General features: G+C 38.6%; 1 protein-coding gene and 1 long non-coding RNA gene across 3 annotated transcripts in view; one reads left to right on the forward strand and one right to left on the reverse strand.

Moving 5' to 3' along the window:
* Window positions 1–540: 540 nt before the first annotated feature.
* The window catches only part of XIRP1 (xin actin binding repeat containing 1), a 37,779-nt gene continuing 17,737 nt past the window's right edge, over window positions 541–20,582 (forward strand). Inside the window, exons 1-2 of one of the 2 annotated variants that reach the window (XM_077491219.1) lie at window positions 562–674; window positions 20,224–20,404. The gene's annotated coding sequence lies outside the window, so the exon portion shown is untranslated. Of the gene's footprint in view, window positions 675–20,223; window positions 20,405–20,582 lie in introns of both variants that reach the window. The other variant, XM_077491218.1, reaches the window with a different exon arrangement.
* Window positions 4,711–6,024, reverse strand: LOC143998215 (uncharacterized). The gene is made up of 2 exons (XR_013277788.1): window positions 5,063–6,024; window positions 4,711–4,968 (listed from the first exon to the last, which is right to left on the reverse strand). It is a non-coding gene; the product is annotated as an uncharacterized LOC143998215 (long non-coding RNA).

A 20,582-nucleotide genomic window follows, 5' to 3' on the forward strand; every position in this document is an offset into this window, starting at 1 on the left:
TTTTAGTCCGTCGGAGTAGCACACACACGAGCGAATTTTTCGAAGGGGACCGGGTCCGGCAAGGTTCCGTCGGGAAAATTTGAAGCATGCTTCATTTCTAAAGTCCGTCAGACTTTAGCGAAGCTAAAGTCCGTTGCAGCCCACACACGATCGGATAGTCTGACGGACTCAGTCCGTCGGAGTTTGGATGTCGAAAAGTCCGCTCGTGTGTACGGGGCATTAGGCTTTGGCTGTCTGTACCTTTCAGAACACCTACAGCTTGGTATAACTTTTAAACCCTTCTAAGGTGTTCCTACGAATCTTTAAGTCACTGATCATCATCGTCATCAGCCAGGATGTCTGACAATGACTCAGCCTCAGTCCTAACAGACCTCATTTCCAAACACTCGTGAGCTAAGTGTCCCTTACTGTTCATCTGTACCTGATATGTCTCCCGCCTTGGGTTTCAGCAGAGTAATAGTTGACTCAAACTCATAGAATAGTAGAGTACTGGCAATACCCTAAAAATAGCTATGTAGGTTCATCGTCCCAACATAGCTCTGTGCCCTGATAAAAACAGCTGCCACTTGCTAGACACACAGAAACAGAGTTGCAGGTCCCGACAAGGACACAGGGAGCTGATCAACCTACTCAGGGACTTTCTTTTCACCACTTTCTGGACCTTGCCTCTTTGTGTAAGTTATACCTATTAACAATATTTCAGATTTAAGGAATAAGGATGTTTAATAGCAGAATGTATGTTTATAACTGTTATCCATATACTGAATTGTAATACATTTTGTTACAATTGCTATTATATTCAATGTTTGAGTTTGATTTGAATGGGGCTGAGGGTATTAACAGTGTGCTGCAAATGCTGATCATTGGTCAATTATAATGTTTCTTTAGGCTATTTCCACTCTGAGTGCTGAGGTATTGAACAATAATTTGATTTTAGTTGTACTTTTAGTGATAAATTGTAACTTATACTGTAATTACTACATTACTCTTATTTAAGAGTAATTATAAGGACAGTTTTATTATTCAAGAGAACTTTGTGTGAGATAGAGATAGAGAAAACAAGAAAAGGGATAGAGAGGGGCTTGGTGTGTTGATATTTGCAATATGACGGATTTGAGTACTGCCTCCAAAAAAGAAAACATGTCTGTGCCTACTCGAGACATGAGACGTAATTACCAATATCAGTAATACTTTTTATCACATAAAGAATTTTTGTGAACTTAATGGAAATTTTGTGATCACCATAGAACAGTCCACGTACTGTGTGTGTGCCACATCTGTGCAATGTTTGAGTCAAAGTTAAAGATTTTGACCAGTCATGTTGATATACAGTTTGAGGAACGACAGCCAGACATTTCACTGACCCTTGTTCTAGGTGAGATATGTCTTGTTAAGGCCTCACAAAGAGATGGTGCTAGTATTGTAATTGTCATATGATAGCTCTATTTTCAGTTCTGATATGTTTTTGAAAATCAAAGTATATGTAAAGCCAACACATTGTTTTTAGTTTTGAATAGTTTTTTTTGTGCCTTTGTCCATTTGGGGAAATTTATCTTTACTTCCTGTCCCTGAGATAAAGCAGGAAGTTAAAATAGTGGTCACTAGAACAGCTTTCCTCATTGGAAGATTTCTCCTCCTCCCCTGTTCCTGTGACAACTCAAACATTTTGTATTTCCCATTACTTTTTGTACCAGAGACAATGGTCACAAGTGCCAATAGCGTGGATGAATTTATCCAGCAGAGACACAGAAAGCAATACAAATACAGGGGTTCCAAGCCTTCTAACCTTCCTCATCTAAAATGTTAAAAATTGGCTTAACATACACTTTGAAGTAAACTTTTCTTGGGGAAATACAAGAGCTCCCATTGCTTGTCAGTTTATGCATATGTCAGATTTTTGGATATCCTGCTGACCCACTTGGCTATTTTTTCTAAGCCAATGACCCAGAACAAGTATTCAAATCAGGAAATTATTTAGTTCTGGGTCAGTGACTCAGTTATCAATTAACCACCCCCATCAAATCATTCTCTGCAGCTATTACCTTTTGTACCACCACCCATTCCCTTTAGAATGTAAGCTCTACGAGCAGGGCCCTCCTGTACCTTTTGTATTGTACTGTAATTGTGTTGTCCCCCCCTATACATTGTAAAGCGATGCGTAAACTGTTGGCGCTATATAAATTGTGAATAATAATAATAATTATCGAAATAAGAAGGTTCATAATAGCCTTGCATTTAGCATTTGCAGAGGGTAAATTTAGGAATGAGCCCATGTTCACACTGACAGCAGGAATGAAATTGTGTTCAGCTGATTTTCTTCCCACATGTCAGTCCCAACTTGGGGGGCCATTTCAGAGACATCTGTGTGGGTTGTTGCACAGATGTTAATGAAAATCACACCCCAAAATTGCCAGAAACTACTTTTGGGAATCGGTGCAGCGCCGCACTGATTCGGACAGTGCCATTGCCGGCAATTGCTGCCGATTTGACATGTGATTTGACATGTAAAAACGCATGCACAATCGCATTAATGTGAACCAGGGTTTAAAGTGTTTTGTAAACCCTTGTATTTTTTAAAATAAAAAAACAAATATGTTATATTTACCTGCTCTGTGCAAAGGTTTTGATCCTCCTCTTCTGGGGTACCCAACCGGCGCTCCTGGCTCCTCTCCTTCATCAGGTGCCCCCACAGAAAAGCCACTTTCTATGGGGGCACCCATGCAGAGAATGCATCAAGGTGAAAAACCTTGAGGCTTTACAACCACTTTAAAGACTTGGTGCTTCTATTCACCTGATCACTTTATTGTGTTTTTTCAATTTTAAATATAATGAGCACCCATTAGGATCTCTGTTTAATAATAAGAAGGTGGACCCCAAAAGCAACAGAGGGACCCATATCCAAGTGCTGCTTTTGATTTCATTAACTGATTGGACCCATGATACCAATTCAATGTAAAGCTTCAGCCCAGGCAATGCAAGAGGTCTAAAAACCAATTGAGCTGTCTGCCCTAACATTGTAAAGCGCAAACTGTTGGCGCCATAAAAATCCTGTATAATAATAATAATATATAAGCCCATGATACCTGGAAAACTGTTCATCCCAAAACTGCTAAACTTTATTTTGTTACTTTATACCCTAAATTATTCAGTAATCTATATTGGTAAATATTGAAATTCCTTCTCTTGCTTTAGGTCCCCCATCCTCATCTATTATATTTTTGGAAAGCAGTTCTTTCTTTCGCATCAGTATTTGAAGTGGTCATGGGTGTGGTATATACAGCCCTGGGGCCAGCCAATAATATTCTGTTTAAAATGCCTGGGATGCTTCTATAAAGAAGACAAGACTAGCTTAGGACAGCTGCCTAGTGGTTGAGGAGGCCACATCCTGGAGCCTGAGGACAGCTGCAGAGGACCTCAGTGCATTGTGGCTCTTATAATACCCTAGCCACATTCCTACGTTAGACATAATTTTGCAAAGACTAAAATATATCATAGTGTGATATTTTTGTGCTGCAATCAGTCTTTCACAGCAGTTGTCTCTACAAGAGGTGTGACATATTTCTATTTATTTTCTTATATTTATGTCAGCCTAACAAGAATATGTGCTGTAAGGACTCTGGAAACTATAAAGAAAACGATTCTTACTTGTAGGAAAGGTTTATTAAGCAATATGGTACAAGCATCTAAACCTTTGTGTACAGCTTTAAAAGGATCTATCATAAAGTTAGATACTTTTATAAGAAGCTTCAGATGCCATTCTCTGACTTCTAGGCTGCATAATATTCCAAAGTCAGTGGTGTCACCTGAAGTTAAGGTGAATATGTTTAGCTGCACTGTGAACAATCTACCAACAGGCGAACCCCAGTGATATGATAGTGCAAGCAGATCCCACTCCTTCCATACAGTCTGAATTACACACACATTTCCAAAACCTTGTTCTGCATTCTGCATTGTGCATCATACAAGAAAAAGGTAGCAGGTCTTTGTGGTTCCTGTGTAATCAGCCCTTTCACGTTTTTGTCATTTACCTATTTAGTATAGAGTGAGAAATCAGGAGAAGAGTATGACCTGGTGTTTTTTTGGTTTATTGTTTCGATCAGGTTTAAAGGTAAGCTAGGAGCTTTATATTAGCATTATTAAAAGACAAAGTGACAGGTTCTCTTAACAAGACACAACATCTCAAACCTCACCTGCTGATGCCTTCTCTGCACTGCCCCACTCCTCAATTATCTGTTGGAGCTATACCCAATAATTCCAGGTCTGCTCCTAGAATACAGTACTCAGACACAAGTTTCCAAATACTGTCACATGGGAAAGTCAGTAACCCTGTGTAAGCTTTGATTGACATGGGGCTTATAACTCAGCAATGCTGCAGGAAAATAGAAGATCAGAAGTCCACAGGAAAGGATGTATCAAAGGAGGTATCAGTGGGTGTGGGGCAAAAGGCAGTCCAGAAACCTAAATGAGAAAAGTGACAGATTCCCTTTAACAATGCATGCAGGACCAGGGAGGTCCTTGAACTATGGAGGAGACAGTACTTGCAAGGGGCTACAGATCTGCTTAGTTTATGGTAGGGGAGCCACAGAATAGAAATATTTATCTTTTGTGGATGGTAGTCTAGATATCAGTTTGTTCTAATTATTGTGCTACATCCTTAAATAGAAACACAAATCTTAGCTGTGATTTTGAGGCACTACATTCTGACAAGTATTTGTTTAAAATGTAATTAATTTTATTTATAAACTCATTAAAAGCATCACATATTGTTAAAAAGGAACAATGTAATTGCATAATAGCAAGCTATCGCTCTATAGTCCATACAAGGCAACTCAAATTAGTACATCAAGGATAATGCCCAATATATGGATTATCCAGGTACTTTTTGATGGTTTTGGAAAGGCAACCTTGGGCTCACCATGTTTCCCGGACTGTAAAATCTGCTTCATCAGGAGTGCCAAGGGTCAAATACTATAGAAGATATTAAAAGAGTTATAAATGAACATTCACAAAGTATATATTAAATTAATAAATTCAGAACTAATTAGATACTGCATCGAAATACCTCCTGTCCTCCTAAGTAGATCGAATGTTGAGCTCAAACTGCAGCCTGCGCAGGGTCTAGAAGGAGGACCCAAAAGTCCCTCTCAGAAACAGGTCCATCTCTAAACTCATGGCTGGTGCACTGAGTACATAGTAGTTGACAAGACATTATAATAGAATCCAAACATGGATAAGGATATAGATAATCAATGCATAAAGTATGTCACCTATATTATATCATATACACATACCATCTTCAGATGAGGTTAAATTAGACTAAAGGTTAATATTATAGGCACTAAAGTTTATTGTCTATATTATTTTCTTAGTAAGCTTTGGGCAAATGGAAAAAAGATTATTCACTGCACAACATTTTTTTCAGGATGAATCGCCTTAGTATAGACAGGTTTATTCTTATGTGCCACTCATAAATTCAGAGCTGCAGCTGATTACTGCAACAGAATAAGAAAAGCAGGCACTTACCTGGAGAAAAGGAAGAGGTTAAAGAGGAGCTACAGTCTTCCAGAAGAATTTTAAATAAACACGAGTGTTCTTCTTAATTATCACTTTTCCTATATTGGGTATTGTTATTAATACTAATGATATGTCAAGTATTTAAATCCCTACCTTAACTGGTACTCTCGAATGGCTGGTGGCAGCTATGTCAGCTATTGGCATCTGCCGCCAGCTGTTCTTTTCCTGTATTTTGTGCAGCTGGCTACCCAGCATGCACATCTGGATCTCACACATGCGTGTTAACAACACTGTGCGGGGGAACAGCAGAGAATGTGCGTTGACTCCTGGGATTGATGAGACCAATATCCCAGGAGTCAACGGGAAACCAGAGATAAAGTATGTCGTTGCAGCAACGAGGACCTGAAAGTGGCAGGAATTTAACAAAAAAAGGCACTTTTGCCAGAAAATGAATAAAAAATTATTTCCAAATATTTTTCAAGAGTTCAAATGTGTACATCAGCATCGGGATTGAGGCTTGGAGGTTTCCTTTTTTTGGATAGATTGGGGAAACACTGATTGAAGAGTTTTGGCTGGAGGTGGGCTTTAGAAATGTTTTTTTTTAAGAGCTTCCAGCATAGAAATAGATAAACCACAAACAGAGAAAACAATTTAAAAGGAATTATTTTTATAAGATCTTCTAACGTTTTTAGAAATACTGCTACATTTATTCTATATTAGTTTAGAATGAGTAAACTATTCTGGCATCTGTAACACAACACCGTGCTTTACAGCCATCCATACAATAGAATGTGCATCCATGAATTGGCAGGGCCATGAATGGCTGACAAATATAAAGTCTCCCAGATTAGACTGACACACTGGTTTCTTATACAGCTATTATGAGTGCCTAGCCATCTATGAGAATTCCACAAGACAGGCCACAGCAGAGGCGCCAGAGATTACTGAGGCCTTTGTCAGAGCACATATTCCATTCAGTGCAAGGGAGGTTGTGTCCAGGCTGCCTCTTCATTTATCATTGACTGCCAGGCACATTACACCCCGGGCAAATATTGTGACAAGGTTACACGTTGGCAGCAACACTTGTTGAGTGATAAATTGTACAGTTTGCAACTTGAGATTCTCCTTCTAAATTTTGCTCAGTTCAGATTCATGAAAATAAAAGGGCAGATCAAAAGACATCTAGAGAGGCTGACTTGTAGAACTGGAGGAAATTAGATGTGACTGCATTGCCCATAGCAACATTTGTTATCTAGACTAAAGAAGGCTGTTATGGGCATGCTACTGTGAGTGGCAGAGGCACTTAATATATACTTAAAATCCTTGGAAAAAATGGCACTCCAAATTCCAGCTCTCACAAATAATTTATCAACTACCTATCAAAAAATAAATAAATAAATATATACATTTAAATATGAATATATATATATATATATATATATATATATATATATATATATATATATATATATATATATAAATCATGTTGTAAAAAAAAACAAAATAAATTACTTCCTCTTACAACAGGGTAAATGTGTGAAATCACCAATATATGTGACTACACAGCCGCTGAACACTTACAGTGATACACCACACCAAATTCAATATTGTTTTCTAATTAGTGCAAAGCTGTGTGTCATTAAAAATGACACACTGTGGCCATGCCCCCAACGACGTAATTATCATACGAAACGCGTAGGGAAGAATGATGTGCTGATGTCACCTTGTGTTGCCGTTCGTGTTGCCAGAAAGACGTGGTTGTCTGCGTGTGAGCCAGCCGGCGCACTAGACTTCAGGCGTTCATTCTGATACCACTATTGTAAGTATGATTCTTTGTTTTATGGATTCAATAAATTTTAAGGTTTTACACTATCAGAGCATTTATGTTTTACATGCCACATACATCTATCTATGGGTTGGAATTCTATGAGGCGGTTTGAGGAATATTAGCCCTGCTTGGCTTATATTGGAGATCGCAGCAGTGCCATAAGCGATTCGAAGTGTAACAGTTCTACCTGACATGCTCTGGATGGTTTACCATTATTACAGGCTTTCCCACATCCTCTGTAACGGGGGATAATGGGCTTTTTTTAAGAAGTAATTTTTTACACAGCGGTGGTGGACTCAGCACATTTTTCTTCATATCAGCATATTTACCTGTGGATAAACTTTTTCTTTCTTTATGAATTTGCACGGGTGGATGTAACATATATGTTTGGACGTCATTTACTTATTTATTGATGTATTTTCTTTTCTTTTTATAGGTTTTGTACATCCAGTCACTTGGTTTAGTTGAATTTTTGGCTATTTATTTAGCGTTCCACTATATCTCTCTGTGTGTTTGTGCATATGAGCCTGACAGCTCTGGTATATAACACATTTTTCTTTTCACATTAAGTCTGGATCAATTTAATTGGGCTTGTTTAATGATTCACAAATTTAATTCACGGGTTTAGCGCAATTCAAAATGTTCCCATTAAACAATGTGCATACAAAATTTATATTAAACATTTCATGATCAAAAAAATATTTTAAATTAAAAAATTAAAATGTCAAAAAATTTGAAAAAAAAGTTAATCTGTGTCATAGCTTCCAAAAAAAATCACTCTTGTGTGCGCTCGTCCTCAAAAGGACCAATATCCAGTGCACACCTCCACCAGCTAAAGTGCCTGCTCACCTCAAAGATGAATGTAAAAACATAGACAAATCACTCCTCATGTCCACCACAATGGATCAACATTCACTCTCCAATGGTAATCCTACAGTCTCCAGACTGCTCCTCTGTGTGGGTAATCAGCGTTTGTATTGCTGTCAGATAAACCTTCCTTCACTTTCTCATGTGCCGTAGTGTACTCACACAACAATCATAAGTACCGTAGTGTACTCTGTTTGCATGTTTATTAAAAGCCCCCAAACCAAATCCACTTACAAGATAAAAACTTTAAAACAGCAGATCTACACTCACAAAGCTTCACAGATTCGTCTCCTCCCCTTTAAACGCGTTTCGGCATCTCATTGGCCTTCATCAGTAGATCTACTGATTCATCTTTGAGGTGAGCAGGCACTTTAGCTGGTGGAGGTGTACACTGGATATTGGTCCTTTTGAGGACAAACGCACACAGTGGTGATTGTTTTGTTAGCATTGACATAGATGAACTGTTTTTTTCAAATTTTTGGACATTTTCATTTTTTTATTTAAAATATTTTTTTGATCATGAAATGATTAATAAAAATTTTGTATGCACATTATTTAATGAGATACAGCACTGCACTATTTAGAAAACAATATTTACATATATTAATCAAGAAATAGATTTAATACAACTAAAATACAGTTATACATCAGCACAAGGTGCATCATCCACAAAAGGTTTAACGGTATCTGGACAATACACACACACACACACACACACACACACACTATTGTCAAAAATATTGGGATGCCTGCCTTTACGTGCACATGAATTTTAAAGTCACCCCAGTCTAATGCCCTGTACACATGGTCGGACTTTCCGACGGAAAATGTGTGATCGGATCGTGTTGTCGGAATATCCGATCATCAATTTCCGACACACAAAGTTTGACAGCTGGATCTAAAATTTTCCCACAACAAAATCCGATTGTTTAAATTCTGATCATGTGTAGACAATTCCGATGGACAAAGTGCCACGCATGATCAGAATAAATTACGAGACGAAAGCTATTGGCTACTGGCCCACTTATAGTCCCGTCGTACGTGTTCTACATCACTGCGTTCAGAACAATTGGATTTTCCGACAACTTTGTGCAACCGTGTGCATGCTAGACACGTTTGGGCCAAAATCCGGAGGAAAAAATCACACAGATTTTTTCGTTGGAAAGTCTGACCGTGTGTACACGGCATTAGTCTGCAGCGTTTAATATTGAGTTGGCCCACCCGTTGCACCTATAACAGCTTCAACTCTTCTGAGAAGGCTGTCCACAAGGTTTAGGAGTGTGTCTATGGGAATATTTGACCATTCTTCTAGAAGCGCATTTGTTAGGTTAGGTACTGATGTGGACAAGAAGGCCTGGATTGCAGTCTCCATTCAAATTCATCCCAAAGGTGTTCTATCCGGTTGAGGTTAGCACTCTGTGCAGGCCAGTCAAGTTCCTCCACCCCAAACAATCTCAACCATGTCTATATGGACCTTGCTTTGTGCACTGGTGCGCAGTCATGTTGGAACAGGAAGGGGCCAACTCCAAACTGTTCCCACAATGTAGGGAGCATGAAATTGTCCAAAATGTCTTGGTATGCTGACGCCTTAAAAATTCCCTTCACTGGAACTAAGGGGCCAAGCCCAACCCCTGAAAAACAACCCCACACCATAATCCCCCCTCCACCAAATGATTTGGACCAGTGCAAAAAACAAGGTCTATAAAGACATGGATGAGAGAGTTTGGGGTGGAGATACTTGACTGGCCTGCACAGAGTTCTGACCTCAAACCCAATAGAACACCTTTGGGGTGAATTAGAACGGTTACTGCGAAACCCAGCCTTCTCATCTAACATCAGTGCTTGACCTCACAAATGCGCTTCTGGAAGAATGGTCAAACATTTACATAGACACACTCCTAAACTCTGTGGACAGCCTTCCCAGAAGAGTTGCAGTTGTTATAGCTGCAAAGTGTGGGCCAACTCAATATTGAACCCTACAGACGAATATATATATATATATATATATATATATATATATATATATATATATATATATATATATATGCCAGTGGTAATTTGTCAGCATGAATGGGTCTAAAAGTTGTATTAAAGAAACTGTGTTTTTATTTAGAGTCCCATTTTTAACTACACTATAAACTTTAACGACATTAAGTATATATGATTGAGAGTGCCAGCATGCACAAATTGAATACTTGACAAGGGCATTACCTGCCATACACAATTTTATAGTGTAATACATAGTATTACAAATGCCAAATGGCAACCAAAATTTTGGAAGATACATGTCAGTGGTATCACTCACCAGCATCATTTACCTGCTCTCAAGATCTCCCTGATAAAATTCTTGACTTGACCTTTCCTGCCTCAGCAAAAGACACAAAAGTCTCACTTTTGTTGCTGCATCTCCCATAAAATTATTGACAAGGGTAGCAGGACTCTCACACAATGGCTGAAACAGATTAAAGCAATATTAAACCCCAAACTAAACTAATAATATATTGCAGCTTACTAATCACAATTTTTTATGCTTTTGCCCTCTGTTTTCACCTGGGGATCAAGCCAATAACGCACCTCCTGTTTTAGAGCACATCTGCAAGACAGCTTGTTCTTTTGAAAAAAAAACAGACTAAAGCCGCGTACACACGATCGGATTTTCTGACGGGAAATGTGTGATGACATGCTGTTGGTGGAAAATCCGACCGTGTGTATGCTCCATCAGACAATTGTTGTCGGATTTTCCACGGACAAATGTTGGATGGCAGGTTTTAAAATTTTCCGCGGACAAATGTCTGTTGTTGGATTTTCCAAGCGTGTGTACACAAGTCTATTGGACAAAAGTCCAAAGTACAAACACGCATGCTCGGAAGCAAGGATGAGCCAGAAGCAGTCGGTCTTGTAAACTAGAGTTTGTAATGGAGAATTAACATTCGTGACGTGGCAAATTATGAAATCTCCAAATGAAGCGCACATACTCTTCTTTTTTAATGGGATAATAATGAATCTGCTTTGCTGGTGATACTGATGGAGTTATTGCAAACAAGTTTTCAAAGGCTTTTTTTTCTAGTGATATCAAGTATAATATTATTATGCCTTTTTTTTTTTTTTGGGCAAGTTACCACAACACCATTATCCCGTTGTTTTTAAGATCAAAGATACAACTATGTTGGTGTCCCTTGTCAATTTTACATTGTATTTTTTTAAATGTAACTGCCTACTACCAAACTGTCATTTGAAGAAAACACATAGGGGGTTATTTACTAAAGGAAAATCCACTTTGCACTGCAAGTGCACTTGAAAGTAAAGTTGCTGTAGATCTGAGGGGGACATGCAAGGAAAATAAAAAACAGAATTTTAGTTTGCACATGATTGGATGATAAAATCAGCAGAGCTTCCCCTCATTTCAGATCTAATCCTTAGATTTACAGCGACTTTTAGTGCACTTTCAAGTGCACTTGCAGTTCAAAGTGAAGTTGCCTTTCGTAAATAACCCCCAATAGCCAAGTATTATTCTACACAATTATTTTATTGTGCATTAAAAAAAGAAAACAAATACAATTAGACATGCTATCTGGCAATAGAACTTAGCCAAAAAGTGCATTCTATGCATCCAAAAATATAGAAAATATACCAAATCAAATCATTATTATTCAACCAAAAAATAAAATAAAAGCCTCCTGCATGTGTCCTGCTTCTTAATATAGAGGGTCAACAATGCCAAAAGTTGGTGAAAGCAGGGGTCCGTCATCAGGAGACAATTCCGAAAATCATCTGGATTGTGTCATCACACAATTCCCATCGGAAAATCCGATCGCATGTACAAGGCTTAAGATTTTTTTAGCTGCAATATAATAATTGTTAGATTTTGGGTTTAATACAACTTTAAATAGTCATGAACCAAGCACAGAGATTTTACGGATGGGGTCCACAATGGATAAAACGTGGTAGGTAGTTCAATTCTTTGGTACCTTCCTTAAAAAAAACAGAAATTTACTATTTAATTAGATTACACATTTCATTTATACAAAAGCCATAGTTTGCAAGACATCAACTAACAGAACATGTTCAATGCAAACATGAACAAATAGATAGATAAATAGATATTGTGGAGTTGATTTACTAAAACTGGAGAGTGCAAAAGCTGATGTAGCTGTGCTTGTAGCCAATCAGTTTCTTCAATCCAGCTTTGACAAAAAAGACAAGAAGCTGATTGGCTACCATGCACAGCTGTACCAGATTTTGTACTCTCCAGTTTTAGTAAATCAACCCCTGTATCACTTTTTTTTTTTTTTTTTTTTTTTAGATAATTTGTTTTATATTTATACCTACTAAATAATAATAAAAATATCAAATTAAAATAAATAGCCACCAGAACTGTGGTTGGGTATACTGTGCTCTCTAACAGAATACATTGGACTGACAAGAGCAATATGATGTCTGGGCAGACAGGGTAATAACAACATGAAGCTGGCAGGGCTGCATTGTGTCCAGGCTCTGGGATGGGGATTAGAGGTGACTGCAGACGACCAGTGCTGGGTGCCCAGTCTGGTTGGGCTATGCTGAGTTTGCACTTTGTATTATAGACACAGGCAGGGCACCACTGTTAGTGTTCCTGCTCACTCTACAAAAACACAGGACCATGATGGATGCAAACAGGTGGGTTTTTATGTTCCACACCACTTCTTAACCTTTGTGTGCTGTACAGAACAACACAGCTACTCTTTAGTATTATTAACCTCTCGCTGTGTCTTGAATCCCTTAATGCATAGAAATAATAGGTGTCAATTTGAGACATTTTTGTTTATAGTATAGATTATGTAATCTCACCTGCTGCAGTACTACTACTCCCAGTATGCTCAGCTTTCCTGCTAGGCTTTGTGTAATTACAATGCAATGCTGCAAGTTGTATGTTTCTGAATGATAAAAAGCTTTTATAATCATATTTATTTTAATAATAGAAAGTGTTTTACTAATTTAAGTAATGCTTTTACTTTTCCATACATTTTTATGTGAATTTTTGTTAATATTTAAATTTAGCTTGCATCTATTGTATGCGACAGTTTGCAGGACCATTTTACAATTTAGATGTCTTAAAAATACTTGATAGATTAAAAGAAAAAACGAACTTAAACAAAAATACTACCATTTTATCCGTTTTATATAATAAATATTGTCCCGTTACAAACTTAATTGGTATTCGATTTTTCTGTAAATAATTTAATCAATATTTTTTTTTTCAAATGTCAGCACTGATTAGATTAATTTACTGTATATCTTAGTTCCACGAACTGATTTCCATAAAATACAGAACAGATTGCCGGTTTACCTGGTTGTTTAATGGATGGACTGGTTGAATACGTTGAAAGGTGGAAGGTTTAGAGGGTTTCAGCTAAGTTTTGGAGTACGTATTTAATTAGGCAATAAAGGAATGGTAACAATCCTGGACATTATTTTAACTCTACTGGAAGGTCTTACAATATAGGAAACCTTCAGCTGTATAGCTGTTGTAGAACTCCAAAACACATCATCACGCCTAACATGCTGGTTGGAACATGCTGGTTGGAACATGCTGGTTGGAACTTGTAGTTCTCTATCCTCCTGTACTGACAGGCACTTGAAGCAATGCATTTACATTGCCACAGAGTCATACGGGTGTGTTGACAAATTAACATATAAAAAAACATTGCAAGCAGTGTACAACAAGAGATGCCATACAGTGCAATGAATGACAACAACTCTGGCCCTGGGAATGAAAGCATTGCATAAAATGTAAAAGTTGCATGAAGTTGTTATCAGGCCTCTCTCTCTCTCTCTCTCTCTCTCTCTCTCTCTCTCTCTCTCTCTCTCTCTCTCTCTATATATATATATATATATATATATATATATATATATATATAGTCATGTCTGGCAGAATGATATGGTCTCACAATGCAGCAGTCTATTTTCGGAGTTCTATATTTCACAGAAGCAATGAAGGAACAGGTGTTATCTCCAGTGCCAACCGGCTGAGCATAGTTTTGAGGTAAATCTGTTGTTTCTCCAGTCAGGAGCTTCCTGTGGGAACCAGGCCAACAAAACACATAGTTGGAATGTTTTAAGGACACATGATGATTATTTTGACAGTCTTATCTTATGAATAGCGATAAGAAACCATTCTAAATTTGATTCGCTACTTGAGAGATTTATGTACGACACGCTGAATGATTTAAAATAAACAGATTGGACAATGAGGAAACACAGATGGAAATTGTTGCTGGCTTAACACATCAATTAGTGCATTAAAACTCTGTTTTAAAAAAATCTACTCAAGCATGTGCTCTTAACTCAAAAAATACTTTCTATTGTTCTATTGTTCTCAGCCAAAACTTCAATTTCCTTCTTGTTGTTGTGATCTGACTTCCTTTTTTTAGAGGGTGGTTACATCCATTCTCCATGTAGGAACATAGTCACCCTCTCTTGCTCGCTCCCCAGATGGACTCTGGGATTTGTAGTTTGCATAGACTAGTGCACTTGACCCAGGACCGTCTTTAATATTGATTGGACCCTAGGCAAAAATTTTCTTAGGGTCCCCATGCAATTTTGCTCTCCACCTTCTCTGAGACATACAATAAATAGCAGCTAGACTTAAAGTCAGTTGTATCAAGATGCTGTATCAGATCAGGCAGCGATTGTGATTGGTTGCCAGAGGTTACAGCATATCATTACTGCTTACTGACTGGTTGCTAGAGGTTACAGCATTCCTTAAGGCTCACTGATTAGTTGCTAGAGGTTACAGCACTTTTTTACTTGTTGATTGGCTGCTAGAGATTACTGTACAGTAATATTGCTCACTGGTTGCTATAGGTTAGAGCACATCTTCTCCTCACTGCAGAGGGGCATGATATACCTATGAATGCTGCCTTTATTTACATATCAATGCCGTTGGCCTCAGCTATTTACATATGCATGTCACTGCTATTTACATATGAATGCCGGTATTTACATGTAAACACAGGTCTGCAGGTGTGTCATCTGTACACAACAATAGGGCAGAGCTGGGCAGCATTAGTAGCAGCACTTCACACTGAGATTCAGGACACAGCACAGGACTAAAACTTCAAGGGACAATGGAATGTAAACTGGGATAGTTGGCAAGTATGAGGCAGCTGCTTTGGGCCCCACAACAATGACAGGGGCCAGGGCAGCTGCCCCTTTTGCCCTGCCTTAAAGACGGCCCTGACTTGACCTCAACTAACGTGCACTGCTCATTCCAAACCAACGGGGGGGGGGGGGGGGGGTTCAGAAGCTTACAGAGAACATAAAAGGAGGGGAAAAACAACATAAGAAACAATTTAATTAAAAATACATTACAGGGTCATTAAGTAGTAGATGTCTATGGATCAGTTTTGGAAAATAAGGTTATTGTTTAAAAAAGCTTATGCAAGAAAGATATGGTGGCCATCCACCCATTAACAGTGCTCTAAAATTGCTAAACATACTTGGTGCATAAATAATTCAATAGACATTGAACATGAAATGTGTGGTCTAACATGGTCACCACTGAACATATAATAGACTAGCATAAATCATATAGTCCATAACATATGTGGGGTGACTTTCATCCAACCAAGAGCTTTAGTGAGTCCGATATAATCCCTGTATACTGTCACCGATACACCATGTGCACTTCTTTCCCCTATGGTAATACACTCACCAAAGGTATGAGTAAAACAAGCCTGGTAATTCCAAAAAACCTTGGAACTGTTCATGCACAGTGGAGGCTCCTCATAGGATAGCGCAGTGGTACACCATGGAAAATAAAGGAACACTCTACATAGCGTAATACTGTTTCTTTATTAGTAAAATAAAAATATGCTTACAAGATGCAAAAATCAAGTAAAATCGAGTAAAATCAGCATTGAATCATTGACTTGTACACACAGCGTGTGTCCTCTCACCGCTTCCTGGGAAGTTGGCTACCAAGATATAGGCAGCAATTCACAGGCACAAAAAATTGTAGAGTTTGGATGATGCTGATTTTAAAGTGTATCTAATGTCAAAATATTTTATTTTTCATTTTGAATAGAATAGGAAATTGTTAAAATTTGGGTCATTTTTTTATTTATTTTTTGCCATCTCTGTTCCTCTGGAGAGATTTCCCTTTACTTCCTGTTCTGCAGAAACAATTTAGTTGTTAGCAAAGCAAGTGTCCTTTTTGGAAAACTTACCTTCTATTCCTGCTTGATTGTGGCCACCAGGACAAGCAAAGAGGATTATTGTCCCTAGCAGAGACAGAAACAGCCATTGCAATGTGAGAGGGGTTCAAACCCCTCACCACTCCATCCAAAACTATAAAAAAAAACATGTTTTGGCTATAAATATGCTTTAAAGGAGTTGTAAAGGCAGAGGTTTTTTATCTTAATGCATTCTATTCTGTGTGTAGCAGCACCCCTCAGCCTCCCTAATACTTACCGGAGCCCCATCTCTCTCCAGCGATGTCCAAAAGTTCCTTGCCAGTCTTCCCTGATTGGCTGAGACACAGCAGCCACGCCATTGGCTCCCGTTGCTGCCAATCAAATTCAGCTAGTCAAGCAGGGAAGAGAGGGGATGGGGCCGAATGGCAGCTATGTGTCTGAATGGACACATGGAGCTGCAGCTTGGCTTTGGTGCCCCCATAGCAAGCTACATGCTGTGAGGGCACCCAACAGGAGGGAGGGGCCAGGAGCAGTGAAGAGGGACCCGAGAAGAGGAGGATCTGGGCTTCTCTGTGCAAAACCACTGCAACAGAGCAGGTAAGTATAACATGTTTGTTATTTTCAAGAATAAAAAAGACTGCACAATCATTTTAAGAACAATTGTGTGCGTTCAGAAATCAGCCTTAATAATCCAGCTTTTCAACCCCTGAGCGTTCAGCTTTTCTGATGAATGTTTTCCATTTGTATATAATCTGAATAAAATAATTAAGCCCACAATGTTAAAATGATAAGTTGATTCGTTTACACTGTAAAAAACACTTTACAACCTCCCAAAAATATATGTTTTAACACTGTGCGCCTTTTTTTATGTTGTTTCCGTTTAGTTGAAAATACCTGTTGATCCTGGCTGTAACTCACTCTTCCTGTTTTTTCTCGGGCAACGATATCAGGCTCAGTTAGCTTCTGCAGCATTGCCAGTGCATTGTGCATGCTCCATGTCTGTATAAAAAAAAAAAAATGTCTACAGCTTAGGCTGGTTTCACACTGCTGCACTTAAGTGTGGCCATAGCGTGGGTGCATGCAGTTAACCTTTAAGTTCCCGTAGACTTTACATTAGGTTGCACATTTTTGGTGCATTTTCTGAAAGTGCTGCATCTTTGGTTCCATAGACACAAAGGGAAGTGAGAGGAGACCCTTCCCCTCTATTCCTGCTCTAACAACAACTCAAAGTTTTGGATTTTAGATTTGGCAGATGTTCTAACCTCCTCTATACAAAACAAAAAAGCCTTTGTTTTTCATACACCTTAACTTTTCTGCTAAAATTTAAAATATCTGTTATGGGTGGACCAACCTTATAAGAAGCTAAAGCTGACCATGCACACTTATTCTTTCTTTTTTCCTTCAGCAAGCAGGCTGAACAAACAAATAGCAGATTCCTCCATCCACACAAACAAGATAGATGGATGAATCTTCCTTGCCAGGATATTGTATTCTGACAGCGGTACCCGCTACTGTCAGAATACACAAATTAGTGGCTGCAGCTAGAAACATGCACCAATAGAATGAATGCCAGACCAAAGGATAAAAGAGTTCAAATTAATTTATTGGTTTACACTAAAAACCAGCCAACACATTTCAGAGATCTGAAAAAAACTTTCTTTTCATTGGGGCTTCGGTTAAAATAAGAACCTCGGTACTCTGTATAACTCCATCAGTTCTACTTACCTTAGATGAGATGGCATGTTATTTATTTTCTATGAATGTTAAGTACTATCCACTGCTGTTCCTTCTTACTGTGTCCATAATGATATTGTTTTGTACACGTCTTAAATTATCAATATCTATTGTTCACCCATGCAACTGTTCTATACGATCAATAATGTGTAAAAAAAACCAAAAAAACAACTTAATTGGATTCAAGTTAGTGCATTAGTCAAGGCCACCAGTTTGTGGTCAGTAGCTCTCCTGATCCAGCAATTAACTTCTGTACATAGATTCTCACAGGAAAACCCCGTGATGAGGTTCTTATTTTACCAGAATTCCTGATGAGTTTTTTCTGACCCCGGAAAGGTATTGGTTGTTTCACAGTTGGAGTGGAAGTGGGACCATATATCTATCAAAACTAGATCCTAGCTCCCCCAAAAAAACCTTCAAAAGTTGGAGGAGACAGAGTAAAGAGGTGTTAAAAACTTCCCATTTAGGATAAGGTTCTGCTTTAAGGTTGCTTTTCCTGCTCTGAAAGAAAAGAAGCGAGAGGCTGGTCTATTATGGGTGAGTGAGAGACTGGTGGAGAGAAATTTGTGAGTGTGAGTAAGTTATAATGAAAGGTCTGCTAGGAATTTAAATTATTACAATGCCATTCTATGTACATTTCTGTGCAAACATGCATGTGTATGCATCGAGAGATATAATATAAAATAAATATAATCTTCAGGAACCTGCAGGACCTGCAAAAAAATTGTTTATTATCACCTGTCCTGCCTCCCATTCCTCCAATCTTCTCTACAGGCTCTTCACATCAAACACACTCTGGGGTGCATTGGAAGCTAGGTCCTCCACTGCATTCTGTGGTCTTTCCCACACACCTCTATGTCACTATAGGACACAGTAGTGATGTAGCTCCTTAAAGTGTAGAATGCAAAGATTCTTTGGGTCATCCAAACTCTTAAAGAATAAATAAAGAAGCTGCAGGACAAGAGTATACATTCAGTTCCTTTGCTGTTTGTGCTTTCTGACCTGTTCATTTTAATAAAAACTGGGAAGTGTAAAAATACTTCAATAAGTAGGCCCCAATGTCAGGGCCGTTTTTAAGGCAGGGCAAAAGGGGCAGCTTCCCTGGGCCCTGTCATTGTTGTGGGGCCCAAAGCAGCTGCCTCATACTTGCCAACTATCCTGGTTTAAATTCCCTCGTCCCTTGAGGTTTTTTGTCCTGTGCTGTGTCCCAATATCTCAGTGTGAAGTGCTGCTACTAATGCTGCCCAGCTCTGCCCTATTGTTGTGTAAAGATGACTCACCTGCAGACCCTGTGTTTACATGTACATTACTAGCATTCATATGTAAATATCGTCAGCAATCATATGTAAATAGGGGCGGCATTGATATGCCCCCCGAGTTCATCTCCACAGCAATCTCTAGCAACCAGTCAACAAGAAGAAACCATGTGCTGTATCCTCTAGCAACTAATCAGTGAGCCGTAATGTGTGCTGTAACCTCTAGCAACCAGTCAGTGAGCGGTAATGATACACTGTAACCTCTGGCAACCAATCACAATAGCTGCCTGATCTGATTCAGTAAACTGATTTTGAGTCTAGCTGCTATTTATTGTATGTCTCAGAACAGGTGGAGAGCAAAACTGCATGGGGGGGGCAAGACAAGTTTTGCCCAGGGTCCAATCAATATTAAAGACGGCCCTGCCCAATGTGTACACCTAAAAAAATGAGTCACTTTCTAGGTGTGCTGCATTTGTAAGTCCTTGAGTGGACCAGAGCACAGCAGGTGGAATAAAGCCCATCAAGTACTACAAACTATACATAGGAGAGATGAAAGGACAGTCAAGAAAGCTGAACATTGCTTGTCCTAGTTTCCTCTCTCCGTATCTATCAATAATCACAGCCCTGTCTGTATCAGAGCTGACATATTAAATACTGCTCTCTATTCATCCCACTTTGCTCTGATCCGCTTATGGACTTTCAAGTGCGGTGCAACTGACAGAACACATAAGCACCTATCGCGTATGAACAGCTTAGCTATGTAGCAGTGCAATGCTTACTGAAGATTGTCTTGTAAAGAGCCACAGTTTCTAAACTGTTCTTACAGGGAATCTTAATGTCACTCTTGCAGATGAGAAAATACGTGACATTCCAGAAAAGCAGCATCACAGAAGCTTTCAGCAAAGAAAAGCAGATCTATCCCCTCTGTGAGGGAGCTATCACAAGTTTTTATTTTCATTAACAAATTTATTAAGAGGACTGTCATCATACTTTAAAGACATCTGCTGGATTTTGTGGGCAATCAAAAACCAGTGAGTATTTTACAAATTTTGACTTATTTTGGAAGGCAGCGAAAAGAGCAGTAAGGATGCCCAAAGAGCAGAAAACCATAGATTCCAGACTATCAGATTTCTGCCTTTAGTCCAATTAAGAAATATTTTTTCCTATGATAATAAAATAAAGTGTGTCTGCACTCTTTTAATACCCAGT

This window comes from Lithobates pipiens, unplaced genomic scaffold, assembly GCF_037356315.1.
Source record: "Lithobates pipiens isolate NorthernLeopardFrog02 unplaced genomic scaffold, aLitPip1_a1.2 Scaffold_19, whole genome shotgun sequence".
In the NCBI taxonomy this organism is placed as follows: domain Eukaryota; kingdom Metazoa; phylum Chordata; class Amphibia; order Anura; family Ranidae; genus Lithobates; species Lithobates pipiens.